At 34.7% G+C, this 17942-nt stretch overlaps 1 protein-coding gene across 6 annotated transcripts in view; it reads right to left on the reverse strand.

Annotated features, from left to right (window-relative positions):
- Dus1 (Dihydrouridine synthase 1) overlaps positions 1-17942 on the reverse strand; it is a 592604-nt gene that overhangs the window by 97861 nt on the left and 476801 nt on the right. For 3 of the 6 annotated variants that reach the window (XM_067082568.1, XM_067082569.1, XM_067082567.1), the window contains exon 2: positions 8340-8413. The exons of the other annotated variants lie outside the window; for them this stretch is intronic. The gene's annotated coding sequence lies outside the window, so the exon portion shown is untranslated. The remainder of the gene's footprint in view (positions 1-8339; positions 8414-17942) is intronic. 6 annotated transcript variants of the gene reach the window in all.

Consider the following 17942-nt stretch of genomic DNA (forward strand, 5'->3'; position numbering starts at 1 on the left):
AACACATTCAACAGAAAAAGGGATAAGTAAATAAAAAGGCTTCAAAAGGCAAACAATTAATCACACAAACCAAAGCCTTTCTTTGCCTCAGCCAATCCCTTGCACCAGAAAGCAGTAAAGAAAATTCTGAACTAAGAATTTAAGCTGAAGGGATTAATCACTTAGCCACAGACGAAAGAAACGCTGGGAAAAGAACAGAGAGAGAGAGAGAGAGGGCTGGCACCTGGGAGGTTGCCAGTTTAATTAGTTTAATCTGTACTAGTGGACAAGAATTTCTCCAGAAGTGACTATTATTGTACAAGACATCGAGCATCAGTTGGGCCTATATATATATATATATATATATATATATATATATATATATATATATATATATATATATATATAATATATATATATATATATATATATATTTATATATATACAGTATATATATATATATATATATATATATATATATATATATATATATATATATATATATATATATATATATTGTAAATAAATTGCCAAAGGCAACTGAACTTTCACTCAGTTGGGTTGAAATTCGTAAACCAAGAAGTTGAAGTTTTCCATTTATGACCTTGACCTCTACCTGAAGTCAAGGTGGAGGGCTGCAAAGACTGGATCTGAAAAATATTGCAATAACGAAGCTACCTTCCATATATGATAGTCCTAACTTAAAAACTTCAAAAGTTATTTGAACTTGAAACACTACAATCTGCTGACCCCGATGACGACATTGAAGGAAGGAAGGAAGGAATATAGATTTTAGGCCAAAGACCAAGTGCTGAAAGGGATATTGACAGAAAGAAGGTCTGAAAAGTGTAACAGGAGGAAAGCCTCGCAGTTTGCTCTATGGAACAATTGTCAGAGAGGGTGGAAAGTCAGATGAAAGAGAGAGAATATCATCGGAGGTACAGTTAAAGGTATGAAAATGACTACACCGAGGCCTATCACAATCAACGTCTGCAGAATGCTCTTGAGACCCTGATCACAACAGCTTGCAGCAAATTCGTCCTGAAGAACTTTTATTAAAAACTAAAAAACAGTATACAGCATAATATCAAAACAACAGAACGAAATCTACAACTTTTTATAATTACTGGGGAATTAACCAATGAAGTCTGAAGAACGTTGGGATTTAACAGAACACAAAGAAAAATCCCACATTATGTAAAAGGCACCATATGGAAAACACATTCAAGCATCTTACTTATAGGTTAACTATTAAAATAGTGTGCCAACTACCTAAAAACAAGATATTCCTTTACCAAACGGATATAAGACAAATACAACGGTCAAATATGGACATGATTATCCCCTTCAAAGTTAAAGCTGACGTACAAGAACAAAATGAACTGGCTATCAATTAATGGATCGTTTGAACTAAATTCGATCAAAGGCAACAATTAGTCGAAGATGATGAGAGCGACCAATATGCCTAGCTTATACCCATCCATACGAAATGAATGGAGCGATAAATTAACACATTAACTAATCATTTCAAAACAATTCACTCAGGTGCCACAATAAAACTTAATATTACAAAAACTGATACATAAGGATTTTTTAAAAATCACGTTAAAGCAAAGTTTGAATATCAAAATAAATCAAATCAAGTAAGTTTTAAACACTTAACAAGATACAACCAAGAGTAACTTTTTTTTCATCCTATAATACTTAAAGCAAAACAAGGTAAATCGTAATGACAAGCTTTAGACTTCAGAAATACATTGCCTAAGAATAATATAGCAATATCGGATATAGAAGTTAATAATAATAATAATAATAATAATAATAATAATAATAATAATAATAATAATTCGACAAATCTAAGACTTAAACATCAACCAAGCAGCCTTCCCTGTCGCTTTCAAGCTGAGAATGAGATCTCCTATTTTGTCTTCTGGGAGACGTTGGCCATGAAAGCACACGAATATAACACTGGTCATGCAAACTGACGTTTATGTGCATTTCAGATCCATTCTCGCACTACCGATCTCGTTATGAGCACTGTATCTCACCATTACACACCGTGGAGTCAACTTAAATTAAAACACAACCTATACACAAACACACACACACATGTATTAGTAATATATATTTAATTAATTTATTTTTTATTTTCTAATAACTGATCTCTTCTTTCTGTTTCCCATTACCTTCTGTTACTTCTTTCAAATGAACTATATGAATTTTGGAAGGTTGGATTTGAAGTCAATGGCCCCTGTGGGCTTGTTCCATATGAACAGGGTTCCTCTTCTGAATAATATAAATATATATATATATATATATATATATATATATATATATATATATATAAATATATATATATATATATATATATATATATATATATATATATATATATATTATAACTGTTTTATCTAAGAGGAGGGTTCAGACAAAAAAGTTTTCACCCCCATTAGTTTGCATTATCTGTGATAATAACAGCGTTCATCGTAATTATCAATCAACGGCATTCGCAGTTTTATCTACCTACACAGTCGCCCTTCAACACCCACCGACTAAACCCGCCCCCCCTTGCACCTTCATCCAGTCACGCACTGCATCACATAACAATCTTGAGCGCACCCTCATACTTCCTGGAAATGATCGCTGTTCCAGTCCATCTCTATTCCAACCCATCTACCCAGTACAAAGATCCAGCGATTGTATCCCAGTTCCCTGTTCCACCGAAGAATCAGAATTCCTGATAAAAAAGGGAACAAAATAACTGGAGCATCTCTATACCTCAGCTAACCTTTTTACGGTCTCTCAACACAGAATATATTAAAATATAAAATTCCTGGGACCTCTTGCATGTAGGGGGGGGGGACGATTCATTATTATTATTATTATTATACATACGTATAATAATAATAATAATAATAATAATAATAATAATAATAATAATAATAATAATAATAATAATAATAATAATAATAAAAGGGAAATTGACAGTAAAAACACTATAAAGGTGTAAAAGGAGGAAAACGTCGCAGTTACTTTATGAAACAATTGTTAGGAGAGAGGTGGAAAGTAAGATGGAAGAAAGACAATATGAGTGGAGGTAAAGTAAAAGGAATGAAAGGGGTTGCAGCTGGGTTGGGCCGAAGGGATGTTGCAAAGAACCTTACGTAATTCCTACAGTGTACCACGTGCGATGCTTTGACGGCACTAACCGCCCCCGCCCCCCAACGCCCCCGGGAGAATATCTCAATATACCTCGTCCTTTCATCCCTTCTTACTCAACACATGATACACAAACAATACCCCCTTAAATTTTTCAACTGTTGGCGTCCTAAAAAAAAAATTGAAAAACAAAGTTTCAGCTTCAAATAATTATACAAAGAAGTTCGCCAAGAATAAAGAGATTACAAACTGTTTGATTCTTCATTTTAAGGTTCAATATGCAAGCGAAGTTTTGGGTCGTTATATCCACAACAAAGGAGGCTGAACGTGGCTGAATACATAATTCATCCATCCGACGCAGTTTTCAGAGAGTTCGCTGCCGAGAGCCGAGAGAGAGAGAGAGAGAGAGAGAGAGAGAGAGAGAGAGAGAGAGAGAGCACTACATAAAATAGAGGAGAGGGAAGGAGGGTACGTAAAACAAAGACAGAGAGAGAGAGAGAGAGAGAGAGAGAGAGAGAGACTAGTACGTAAAATAGAGTGCCAGAGGCGGAGAACCCGTAAAAAACAGAGAGAGAGAGAGAGAGAGAGAGAGAGAGAGAGAGAAAGGAGTCGGATGGCGAGGCAAAGGAACAAATTGGTAAATCATATTATAATGAAAAGACCCAGATTAAACGCATTTTTGCCTCAAAGTCTCCATCTTAATCCTCTCGTTAAGCTCCAGCGTTAATCAAGGCACCTTGTGGATGGAAATCCACAAGGCTTGGAGTTTCCCAAGAGAGATAGGAAGTCTCTGAAACACTTACGTAGTCTTCAGATGCACTTCTAGGTAGGATTTGTTTGGTTTCAGTATTTATTTAAATATTCATAAACATATATGTATACACTGTATACACAAAATTTAATATATATATATATATATATATATATATATATATATATATATATATATATATATATATATATATATATATATATATATTACTAACAGGACCTCATTCAAACTGAATGGTATCTAGTCACAAGCTTTCTAGGACAAACAGTCCTCATTCTACTGTTTGTCCTAGAAACCTGTACCTATTTGGAATAAATATCTCCACTAGATACCATTCAGTTTGAATGAGGTCCTGTTGGTAATTGTAATAATGCTTTTGTTCATATATTGCATATATCAATAAAATTTTTGGTTGTATACATGCACTGTCTTTATATAAGCAACGTACGTTCTTTGTAAAATTGCCCTGATGACAGCCATGAATTTGTGGCTGAAACAGCTGTCGGAATGAGCGTAAATAACTGGAGCAGTATAGCTGCAAAATATCTGTCTTTTCCACCAAAACGTCAGTTCTGAGGAAAAGAAGAACAGGAAATTGGTAGAGTGTTGCCTTAAAATAACTGATGACAAATATACACTGGCATTTCAAGAGAATAATACACGTATTTAAACTATACGTACAAAGGAATTACATGCTAACGAAGGCAGTACTGACAAAATTACAATCAATATATGACACTAAACTTACTGCCATTATCTGAGAAGCCAATATGTTACTACATCTCGATTAATACTCTGAGTGATGGATTCTAGGACGCCATTCAAATCGAACCTCATCAACTCACGACTAGTTCTCATTAGGCAACTGAATTGTAAATTTCAAAAGCCCGCTGGTCTACACTTGGCTTCCAATTATTAATTTTTCTCGAGTTAAAATTCAATTACGGGGGATAATATATTCAAACACTCATTTTTTAATATACGAAATATTCGTGTACTTGATCAAAACAATCTTAGAGAGATTAGAACGAGTGCATAAGCATTAGCACGCACGCGCGTGTGTGTGTGTGCGTGTGCGTGTGTGTATGTATGTATGTATGCGTGTGTGTGTGAGATAGAGCGAGAGTGTGTGTAACAGAGAGAGAGAGAGAGAGAGAGAGAGAGAGAGAAAGTTAAGTATACCTTAGTTTAACCAGACCACTGAGCTGATTAACAGCTCTCTAGGGAGCGAAGGATTAGACTTATTTTACGTGGCTAGAACCAATTGGTTACCTAGCAACAGGACCTACAACTTATTGTGGAATCCAAACACATTATACCGAGAAATGAATTTCTATCCTGGAAATAAATTCCTCTAATTCTTCAGTGACCGGCCGGAGGATCGAACGCGGGCCTAGGAGTGCTAGCCAGTACGATATCGACCCATCCAATGAGGAACTAGAGAGAGAGAGAGAGAGAGAGAGAGAGAGAGAGACTGTGTGTGTGTGTGTGTGTGCAGTAACAGAGCCAAATCACCATTATCTTTCATTATAAAGCGGCAGATGATAAAACTCGGCCTAGCAACGACCCCGCCGCTCGTTTCCTTGGAGCAATAAACCTGCCAACGGCTCCTTATCAATTTCCCAATTCTGTTTCTCCTCCTCGCCTTCCTTCGCCTCCTTTTCCATCCGTGATAATTTGGGCCAAGAGGAATCCATGTTCATTTAATAATTAATTCACAGAAACATGAAATCGTAACTTAATGCTAAGCAATATGTGTGCAATCATGCACAGCCGTCGGCTGCTTATGTTATAATGTGTGGTGTTAAAAATAATGACTCTCGGATAATAATAATAATAATAATAATAATAATAATAATAATAATAATAAAAATAATAATAATGTTTTGGTAGGAAATTCATGAAATTAATTAATAATAATGCTTCGAACAGTGATGTACAATACTGCACAACACCAACAAGCGGATAATAATAATAATAATAATAATAATAATAATAATAATAATAATAATAATAATAATAATAATAATAGTACTTACTAAAGCTACCTTCTATTTTTTGACAGGTCAAGTGACCCACAATACTACAGAACACCAACAAGCTTATAATAATAATAATAATAATAATAATAATAATAATAATAATAGTACTTACTAAAGCTACCTTCTATTTTTTTTTACGACAAGTAAAGTGAGGTACTGTACAATACTACACAGCACCAACATACGTATAATAATAATAATAATAATAATAATAATAATAATAATAATAATAATAATAATAATAATAACTTACAAAAGCTACCTACTATTTTTTAACGACAGGTAGTGTCCTCGGTAAAAAAAAAAAAGCAGCGGACATAGGAAAGCTTTATATTATGGAACTCGGTGAAGGAGAGAGAGAGAGAGAGAGAGAGAGAGAGAGAGAGAGAGAGAGAGAGAGAGAGAGAGAGAGAGAGAGAGAGAGAATCTTAAAGTAACTGAGACCACCCATAGCCTCGAGATTTAGAGAGGGGTGGGTCCTGGGATCTCTTGCTGGGGGAGGGGGGGGCTATTCATAACTGAAATTCCGGCGCTTGTTTTATGGATGTTCCAACAAAACTGCAGCGCATGTAAATGACGACAAAAATATTGTGGGTCGAAATAGGTGTAAGTCGCAGTTGAATGATAGGTAATGATCACTGCAGTGTGGGGATGTAGCAAATAATAATAATAATAATAATAATAATAATAATAATAATAATAATAATAATAATAAATTAATGCGACATTATATATATATATATATATATATATATATATATATATATATATATATATATATATATATATATATATATATATATATACAATGATGTGATAAAATTCATATATATATATACACACATACATATATATATATATACTGTATATATGTATGTATATATTGTGTGTGTATGTGAGTTGAAATTGCTCATTAAATAACATTAAAAGCAAAGATGTGGTAACACATTCGTAGCATGCTTAGAAAAACTCATTACCTAGGACGTATGAAAGTGAGAGAGAGAGAGAAATTTTGCAGGTATGATCACTTTCTTTATTTTTCTTTTCCATTTCATAAGCAACCGGCAAAACAACTCAAGGGGTATATGGTATCACATTTAATGATAAAAAAATAAGAGTTGGAAAAACTCAAACCTAACGTGAAACACCGTATCCGCGAATTTAACTTCTCTCCGGGGAACCGCATTTCGTGGGAAGATTAAATTAAACTCAAGTCCTAAGAGAAGATTCTGAATTCCCAGGGCAACACAGAAAATTTATAGGACTGACTTAAGACGATATATGGCTCCTACTGCACAAAGCCAAGCTATGCGTCCGGCATAGCATCGCCGTAATAAGGGACTCTCACACACATGAAATGAATGGAGTCAGGATTGAATTCATTCATGAGTTTTTGAACGTGTGTGTGTGTGTGTGTGTGTGTATAAATACTGTGTGTATGTACGTATGTATATGTATATATATATATGTATTTAAATATATATATATATATATATATAGATATATATTTAAATATAATATATATTTATATCTATCTATCTATCTATATATATATATATATATATATATATATATATATATATATATATATATATATATACACACACACACAAATAGTAAGCAACCACTTCATACTATCAAATGAAGTGACATTGTTCAGCAGTACGGGGAAATTCGAACTTGCGAAAACTTGCCAGTGGCTTTGAATATAAGACTAAAACGTTTTTCTCGTATAAACACCCTCGAAGAATATGTAATCTGATGCCGTTTTCATCTCGACGAAGGGTTATTTAATACTATTTTGATATTGTGTGTGTTTCTTTTTTAACTATTATACAGTAAAAAGTTGCCGGCAAGAGCTGCTTGACTATAGGGATACTGAGCGTCCTTAATTACAAAAATCACTCTTCTCCCCATGGTCAAGAGAAGGTCTGCTCACTTCCCGCCAAAATCCCCCATGTAGGCGGAGCTTTGTCTACCTCCTTATTGCGTCAGCAGTTGAACTGCCGTAATGAGCAGTACCTCTAAGATACCTCATCGCCTACGTAGTTACCCCAGGTGGGAGGCGACTCCGCCCAACTGGGTAGAACTTGTCTCTCTTGGCCTTGCTTCTCCTTACAGAATCATCCACGTGTAAAGAGGATTTATGTTCAAAACAATACGAAAATGCAAAAAGAAACTGAAATGAGGAACCTGACTGATCCTGTCACAATTGTTTCAGCACCAGTGGGTTTCAGAAAGGCTGCCACTTCCCCTAACAAAATAAAAATTGAATAAAAGATTACAAGAATTAATTAATTAATTGTGACATCTCTTAATATTCATTGATTTTGGAAATAATGCTACGGATAACGTAAGCTAAATTCATTTGAATAACAATTTCCTACCTTAATGATCTACTTCCGAGTCTTTTTCAATAAATGAGAGCCCCAGAGATTTTTTGAAGCGTTCTTGACGATACCTGTAACAAAAAAAAAAAAAAAACACATTAACTAATAAGGATGACTGTTTTTATCAGAAGTGAGTAGAGATTTGTAACTCAATATTATGCTTGTAAATCTATCTTTAATTCATGTAGTTACATGAGTTTTAAAAATATACTTTTACAAACACACACCACACACGTGTATATATATATAGTATATATATATATTATTTTATATATTTATATAAATATGTATGCAGTACATACATATATGTATATTGACATACATATATATATATAAACAGAGAGAGAGAGAGAGAGAGAGAGAGAGAGAGAGGAGGGCCCCAGTGGGTGAGTCTGCGTGTTTAACTTTATTCAAAAGCGTGAGAATAAAGAATAACAATATAAATAAAATATGAAACTATAAAATCAATGTATTACAGACTCTAACAAATGTTTAAGAAAGTAAATCCTTTCGCAGAGCTTCATTCACTCCCCATTTGGAGGAGCCAATTAAGTTTCCAGAAGGAAGAGGACGGGGCTGTATTTACATCTGATACTGTGAGATTTCAGCGCTAGAAGATCTTTTAGCGTCAGGGAGTAAACTGTACTCGGTGATTCAGCACCTAAGACGAAAAATAAAACTTTTTCTTTTCCACTACTGCATTCCTGTCTACTTTCGAAGGCAAGCTATGCAAACCTGATAGAACTGGAATTGGAATATAAGATTTAGGCCAGAGGCCAAGCGCTGGGACCAATGAGGTCATTCAGCACTGAAAGGAAAATTGAGAGTAAAATTGAGAATATGGAGGTTTGAAAGATGTAACAGGAGGAACACCTACCTGCTACACTGGTGGAAAGTAAGACTGAAGAAAGAAAATATGAAAGGAGGCATAGTAAAAGGAATGATAGGGGTTGCAGCTAGGGGTCGAAGGGACGCTGCAAAGAACCTTAAGTATTGTCTACAGTGCACCGCGTGATGTGCACTGATGGGACTACCCCCTTCCTGGGCAGAACTTATAAAGAATGACCAGTGCAAAAGGAATGGCAAATTATTCTTCCATCTTTTCCACTTCCTCGCTACAACCCTCCTGTACTCATCGTTCTTACTCGAACCTTTCAAAGCTGAATATAAATTCAATTCACGACTGGGAGAGTTTGCGAGGCTCAGAACTGCTACGATTATAACGAAGTTTTCTTTTGCACCGAACGCACCCTTTCCCTGGTCGCGGTGGGGACTCGCTCCACTTTGGGTGGATGTTCGACAACAGGTATTTCACGAGCTGTTGAAATTGATTTCCTTGTCTCGTTCTTTCTTTCAGTGTTACCACATGAGTAAGCTACTTTAAGCATACACCATTTTATTTATTTCATAATATTATAAGCTCATCACCGCAAAAAAAAAAAAAAAAAAATATATATATATATATATATATATATATATATATATATATATATATATATATATATATATATATATATAATATATATATATATACATACATATATACATACACACACACACACACACACACACACATATATATATATATATATATATATATATATATATATATATATATATATATATATATATCTCTATATATATATATATATATCACTAAATACAACAGGGATAAGCAAACTAAACATCTTCAAGACATGTCCCAAATTGCAAGGATTTTTCATCTAGGATAATCTTTTTCTTTTTATTCCTAAGCTAAATGTCTTCCTCAAATCTAGGTTACGCTCATTGTTCTAATTTTCTGACCAAGATTCATACCGAAATTTTATTAATTTAAAAAATATGAGAATGTAAATCAATAACCGATTTCGAGTTCATATACACGAAATTTGTCAAAATTCGGAACATGCCAAAACTAGCTCTCTGTTTATTGCAGTTAATAATCAAGCAGAAACGATAAAAAATTGAAATATTCCAGGGTTGCCTCACCAGTCAGCACGAATGAAAGGCAAAGAGATGCATAAAAACACCTCACATGTGTCCTTTCACAATAAACAATGATAAATTCAAAAGCTCCTAATACTGACTGACGTCTCTCGTCACTACCACTTAAGATCATGTTAATTGTTATGTGCATCAAATGGAAATCCTTTCAAGGAACCTTCCATTAAAGACGGGAAAGATGATTCCAATATCAATTAGCTTTATTATTCAACAGCCATGAATGATTTTTTTTAATAAAAGCCGAGAATTCCTTACTGAAAGGATCTTCAAATAAGTCTCAATTATTGGAGTTCTAAATTCCCATACGTTAGTTATATTACATCATTATACAAGATGTAATAAAACCGGCAGATAACTTAATATCTTTTTCACGGAGGACTGGTATTTCTCCAGAGACATATTCAAAGCAGAAAGATCGTTGTTACTGGGGCGAAAAAATTAAATCAGCCTCGCATAAAAAGGCAGCAACGCTGGTTTTCAAGAATACCTATCCAGTATATCTTCACATAATAATAATAATAATAATAATAATAATAATAATAATAATAATGAAACAAACTCACTGACAATGCATAAGTTTCAAAATCAACTGTAAAAACGAACAGCAAGAAAATGTACAAAGAATAAATTACAAATATTATACACAAAATTTAAAACCTTAAAACGTTCACATGAATAAATGTTGGAAGGGTATTCAATGGCGTGTCGACTTCGGGTCATTCAAATAAGAGGATTCAGTACTGTGATTAACTTCAGCCCATTAACAGTTACGAAAAAAGAACATGTATTCCTATAATGCCGACAAGTGTTGAAAAATCTGCACGTTACTCGCCGCTTGGGAAAACATGTATTTTGCATTTGAAAGCGTTCAGCACTGCAGTAAAACAAACCTAACAACCCTTCCCACCCCCGCCCCCACACCCCGTCACAAGAAATCGAAAATCTAAATTCTAAAATCCTGCGCAACATACTGTAAGAGCAACTGAAAATTAAAATACGATGGAAGAATAATAAGCCGAAGCGATGAAGAGCAACTGCTCACTAATTCCTGCTTCAAAACAGGTGGCACGGAAAAGGGAGAGCAATTATCCTATCATACCAATAAAAAACAAATATTAAAGGTTGGCTGAATCTAGGTGGTAGTATACATATACATATATATATGTATATATACATATAATATATATATATATATATATATATATATATATATATATATATATATATATATATACACATATATATACATACACACATACACACACACCCCACAAAGTACATGGTACAGTACTCGTCCATCAAAGGAAGGACAAATAACGATGACATAAGACCAGCATAACTAACAATAACGCGTCGTTTGTTTACGATATAGCAAAAATTTTAACGCACATGTAAAAAGCGAACACAAAAACTGTTAAAAATATATAAACAGAGACACCTGATCACCTATTATAAAAAAAATAATGCACACCATTCAGAGAAAATAAACAATTAAATAATCACTGGTGGTCTGCAAGAGTCAGATGTTAAGTAGCAAGACGAACGGAAACATTCAGAGTAAATAACCTGGTTTCCCAAGCTAAACAATCGTAATACTGCAACATAAGAAAGAATTACAAGAACTTATAATTTCAGGAGAGAGAGAGAGAGAGAGAGAGAGAGAGAGAGAGAGAGAGAGAGAGGGAGAACGCAAAATTAAATACAGGCAAACAAGAAGTACTAGCGGCTGGTGCCTTGCGACTAAAAGTGTTTTTATAATACATGGCATGTGGAGGAGTGGGGGGGGAGGGGGGAGAGGGACGGGAAAGTGTAGGCGGTGGCAGGATTAAGCTAAATCGTCATGCCCGAAATCAACTGTAAATCACGACAGTGAAAAAATAAGCATCGCTCAAACCATTTACATGACACAACAAAATCAAAATTCACAGCTAATGCATGCATTCATTCTGAGTCTCTCTCTCTCTCTCTCTCTCTCTCTCTCTCTCTCTCTCTCTCTCTCTCTCTCTCTCTCTCTCTCTATACACTTGCAACACTTAAAATTATTCAAATTTATGTTTGTAAGCAATATACAGTATATATGTATATTTATATATATATATGTATATATATGTAATATATATATATATATATATATATATATATATATATATATATATATATATATATATATATATATATATATAGATAGACAGAGAGAGAGAGAGAGAGAGAGAGAGAGAGAGAGAGAGGAAAACAAAGTAGCAACAGTACTAAACCCAGAAATCCAGCGCTGGAAACGACTTCAATAACTCCCAGCAGCATCACACACCCGAACATAAAAACACAAAATGAAATAAAATTTACTAGAAAAAAAAATATTAAAATAAAATCCAGCAGAGCAGGAAACGGGACTCTGGGGCCGGCAACATAGCCCACATTCGACCCGACACCACCACATAGCCACATCCTCCGAACCGCTACACCACATTCGCCCGAGTGAAAATGTTTTGGGAGGACAAATAACTGGGAAATATGTGGCGGATTTTCCTCGCGGTGCGATGATGGCTGGTAGAGTGGCGATTTCGGTCAGCGTGCCGGCCATTATTCAAGTATTCATGTATGCAGGGGACGGCGTGAATTCATTTTCGCCTTGCAACGTTTACCCAGTTCATACATACGCATTTTTCTGTTACGTATAAATGACTCGCTACGACGAAGAGTTGGCTGGTCGCATAATGAGGGCGACTGAATGCTGTCCGTCATAATTTCGTTATGGGCCAACGATGCCTTTCTCGGCGCTTGCGTGACGTGAATTGCTCTGCAACGCCCAGAGCAATAGCAGAGTCGAGATGAAGAATAATAATTGCAATATACTGTTGAGAACTTATATGTAACACGAAACGAAACGGTAAAAAATAACAAGGGATTTTGAAAGTTATCAAAATGAAGTTTGAAAATAAATGTGCAAAACTTTCCACCGCTATTACTTTTGAAGTACATGCATACACACACACACACACACACACACACACAGAGAGAGAGAGAGAGAGAGAGAGAGAGAGAGAGATACATAAATGAAAGGACAATTACTCCACATGCCAGGCAATACAAACGTTTTTCAAAAGAGCCGCATGGAATTTTGATGGCAACTATAAAACCTTTAGAAGCTCTTCCAACATTGTCGTGGTCTGACGAACAAAACGTTGAAAGAAATGGGTACTTTCTCCCACAACAGGCTGAAGTACAAATAACAAGTAAGAAATGCGCCGAAGTTTCTTCGGCGCAACTGAGTTTTTTGTACAGCGTATAATCAAGGCCAACGAAAATAGATCTATCTTTCGGTGGTCTCGGCATAATGCTGTATGAGCCGCGGCCCACGAAACTTTAACTACGGGCCGGTGGTGGCCTGGCCTATATCGTTGCCACATGCACGAGTATGGCTAACTTTGACCTTAAATAAAATAAAAACTACTGAGGTTAGAGGGCTGCAATTTGGTATGTTTCATGATTGGAGGGTTGATGATCAACATAGCAATTTGCAGCCCTCTAGCCTTAGTAGTTTTTAAGATCTGAGGGCGGACAGAAAAAAGTGCGCACGGACAGACACAGCCGGCACTATAGTTTTCTTTTCAGAAAACTAAAAATGGGAATGGAAATAAACAGCACACAATCACGTGTGTTAAAACTTTACAAAACTTGAAATAATTAAATAATGAACATAATACACACTGGTTTAGAAACCTTGTACCTATCTTTTGTGCGGTGTAAAGGTTCTCATTAACTTGGTTAATTGGTGTATTATGAAAATGACAATACTAGATACCATAAAGCTACAGAAGTATATGAATGAGGCATACTGGAATTCACATACCCATTTTTATATATATATATATATATATATATATATATATATATATATATATATATATATATATATATATATATATATATATATATATATAAATGGTACACTCATACCGTCATAAATCTATGCCATGCCCAAACTTCTATGACCAAAAATTTTCATTCTACATACATGACTGGCACGTCCAGGATTACCCAATTGTTATTCTCGGGTAGAGAGAGAGAGAGAGAGAGAGAGAGAGAGAGAGAGAGAGAGAGAGAGAGAGAGAGAGAGCAATTTAGCCAGCTTTCCTGAAAAGCCAACCTGCTAATGTTGGCTTGAAGTTAATATATGTGCCCAATAGTTAGTAGACTGTGGTGGGTAGCGGCAAGGAGTACCGACCTCATTTAAAAATACTCTGTTAACAACAGAAAGGTTAGGGCTTCCCAATTAAACCCACCCCCCTTAGGGGAGTTAACTTTTCTCATTAATTATGACAATGGTCGACCCACTTAAAGCCAGTCAAAAATTGGGGCCCCCTTTTCGATTCTAAATTTACTAAGTATTTATGGAAACATGTTGATAAATTGTTTAAACTTCTGCTACTTTCTTCCCCTTCGAGATGTGCTATTTTTTCTTCTGTTTTCAAGCTTAGGTTTATCATTTTTTCCCTTAACTATACCTTATACTGTTAGCTTAATTTTTTGGCTTACACACACATCGTATGTGCGTATATAAATATATATATGCATATATGTGTATATTTTATATATTATGTATATATGTGTATACATAATATATACATACATCATACATCCATAGACACACACAAATATACACACACACACACACACACACACACACACACACACACACACACACACACACACACATATATATATATATATATATATATATATATATATATACATATATATATATATATATATATAACTTTAGGTAGATACAAACATTACTAAAAACAGAACAAAAAAAACCGTTTTCTAGGCTGTGAAATACTTCAGCGAGCCCCGACTGGAAGGGAATTCTACCACAACAAATCCCCCAACACCGGCCCGCCCTTTCCCCCTAAAGAATTCTGCGTTAATGAAGTTGGGCCGGAAAAGACAACGTGAAGCGACAGTAACCCCTTTTAGAGTAAGTAGGAGCCAGGTAGGACAGGGAATGAAATTGGGAGAAAACGGCAAATATGGTAATCAGTTCTAAATTCTGGCCGCGTCGCAACGTCTGGCTGGAAGAGCAAAAAAAAAAAAAAAAAAAAAAAAAAAAAAAAAAAAAAAAAAAAAAAAACTGTTCTGTTAAATCTACTCCATGTGAGAAGAAGTAAAATGGATAAATTGAATAAATCAACATAATGAGCTAATGATTAACAAAAAAGTCCCACCTTCATAAAACCTAAAAATGTTTGCTCTGTTAAATCTACTCCATGTAAGAAGTAAAATGGATAAATTGAAAAAATCAACATAATGAGCTAATGATTAAAAAAAAAAAATTCCCACCTTCTTAAAACCTAAAACTGTTTCTGTTAAATCTACTCCATGTAAAATGGGGAAACTGAATAAATCAACATAATAAGCCCATGATAAACACATCTTCCTGCCTGGCTAGTACAGTAGGTAACGTGTTGGCCTGGTAATCTTGGGGACCGGCGTTCGTTCCCCGTCAAAGGGCGGATAGTGAGACTGCCTACCGGATGGTTACTGCCATAAGTGACGTCATGGTGGGGGGTTGAGGTTACCCGGCTGATGTCCGACCGACAGGCACTAATAGCCTGTAGGAGGACTGAAACCACCAAACTTTAACTTTAATAAACAGAGAATGTCAAAACTGTGGAACAAAGGTAAAAAGGCATAAATGTATGAATTTCACAATTTACATTTCCTTTGAAATATATGAAATCAATATAAATTACTTTACATTTGGCCATGTACCATGGTGTGCATTCTATATCTTACGTTTAGGACAAGAGTCTCAATCTTGAACTGAGGCAAAATAAATCATAAAACTCCTATATATATATATATATATATATATATATATATATATATATATATATATATATTATATATATATATATTATATGTATATACGTATATATATATATATATACATACATATATACAAACACACACATACATATATACTGTATATGCGTGTGTGTGTATTACCTTTGTGTTTTTCATCTACCCTCTATAGACATCTAAATGTTAAAAGTATGTATATATGTACATATGTATGTATACACATGTGTCTATATATAATAAATATCTATATAACTACACAAGTACTGTTCAGATCGGTAAGAAGACAAAGGCGCGGTGGACATTAAGCACCCTCCCCTGACAGTCTTTTCCTACCTCCAACTCCTCAGCCTTGGCACATACCTGAAGTGGAGAAAAACCAATTTGTAACATGAGTGAGGTGAGAGTTATAAGGCGAGTGAGCGGAGGAGGAGGAGGAGGAGGAGAGGAGGAGGAGGAGGAGGAGGAGGAGGAGGAGGAGGAGGAGGAGGAAGCATAATCTTTGTAACATTATTATTATTATTATTATTATTATTATTATTATTATTATTATTATTATTATTATTACATAAGTCACTAAAGCGGTAATCAGCCTGCTCCGTTTGCCTTTTCTGATTACAAATGGGAACAGAACAGACCCTCAAAACCTCGTTTTTGTATATTAATAAGAAAATTTTTTTTTTGGGTATATACATCACATTATTAGTTATATTACCTTGGTCCTGTCTTATTCCGCGTCTTCGAAACTACCCCTACAAGCTTGGACATCCTTTCATTCTTTGCTACATACCATGAAAGAGAGAGAGAGAGAGAGAGAGAGAGAGAGAGAGAGAGAGAGAGAGAGAGAGAGAGAGAGACTTTAAAATACGTGGTTTTACCAGCCCAATGGTAATCTTTAAAAATTAAGTTTCCCCTTAACATGCATCGACGATGGAAATCACACAATAAATTCTACCGGAATAGAATTACTCAACACATTTGCTTATATTCAAACGCACTAACACTCCTCCAAGCCGCTTTCCCCTCCCTACAATCCCCCCCCAAACAACAAACAACCTCCCCAACACACACAAAAACTAAAAAAAAAAAGAAGAAGAAAAAAACAAAAAGGCTCTTCAGCACCTTCCTAACTAACTTTTCTACCACATACTTCTTGAAAGTATGCCGAAAATTCCGCCTCATTATCATACAAAATTAAGTTCCTGCTGAATACTTAAAACAGGAACAACCGTATTTGCGGACTTTCTTCTCCCTGAACATTTTTTTTTCGGGGGAACTAAACATCTCCTGAATGGATGGGGGAATTAAATAAAAAAAGATTTCATGTTTAGAGAGGAGCTCATTAACATATCTCTTGTATACAATGGTCGTCAAGATTGAAGACTGAAAAAAGGGGGGGTTATGTTCACCCTGTCTAGTTAAAGGGAAAGCTTAAGTTAAAGTTGTCTATTTACCTTTAAATACTGTAGTATAAACTAATATTAAGTTATCTATTTACCTTCAAATACTGTCACTATTATGAACTGAGTTAAAGTTATCTATTTACCTTTAAATAATGTCACTATTATAAACTAAGTTAAAGTAATCTATTTACCTTTAAATACTGTCATTATTATAAACTAGGTTAAAGTTATCTATTTACCTTCAAATACTATTATTATTATAAACTAAGTTAAAGTTATCTATTTACCTTTAAATACTGTCATTATTATAAACTAAGTTAAAGTTATC

Source organism: Macrobrachium rosenbergii, chromosome 39 (genome assembly GCF_040412425.1).
Source record: "Macrobrachium rosenbergii isolate ZJJX-2024 chromosome 39, ASM4041242v1, whole genome shotgun sequence".
Classification (NCBI taxonomy): Eukaryota; Metazoa; Arthropoda; class Malacostraca; order Decapoda; family Palaemonidae; genus Macrobrachium; species Macrobrachium rosenbergii.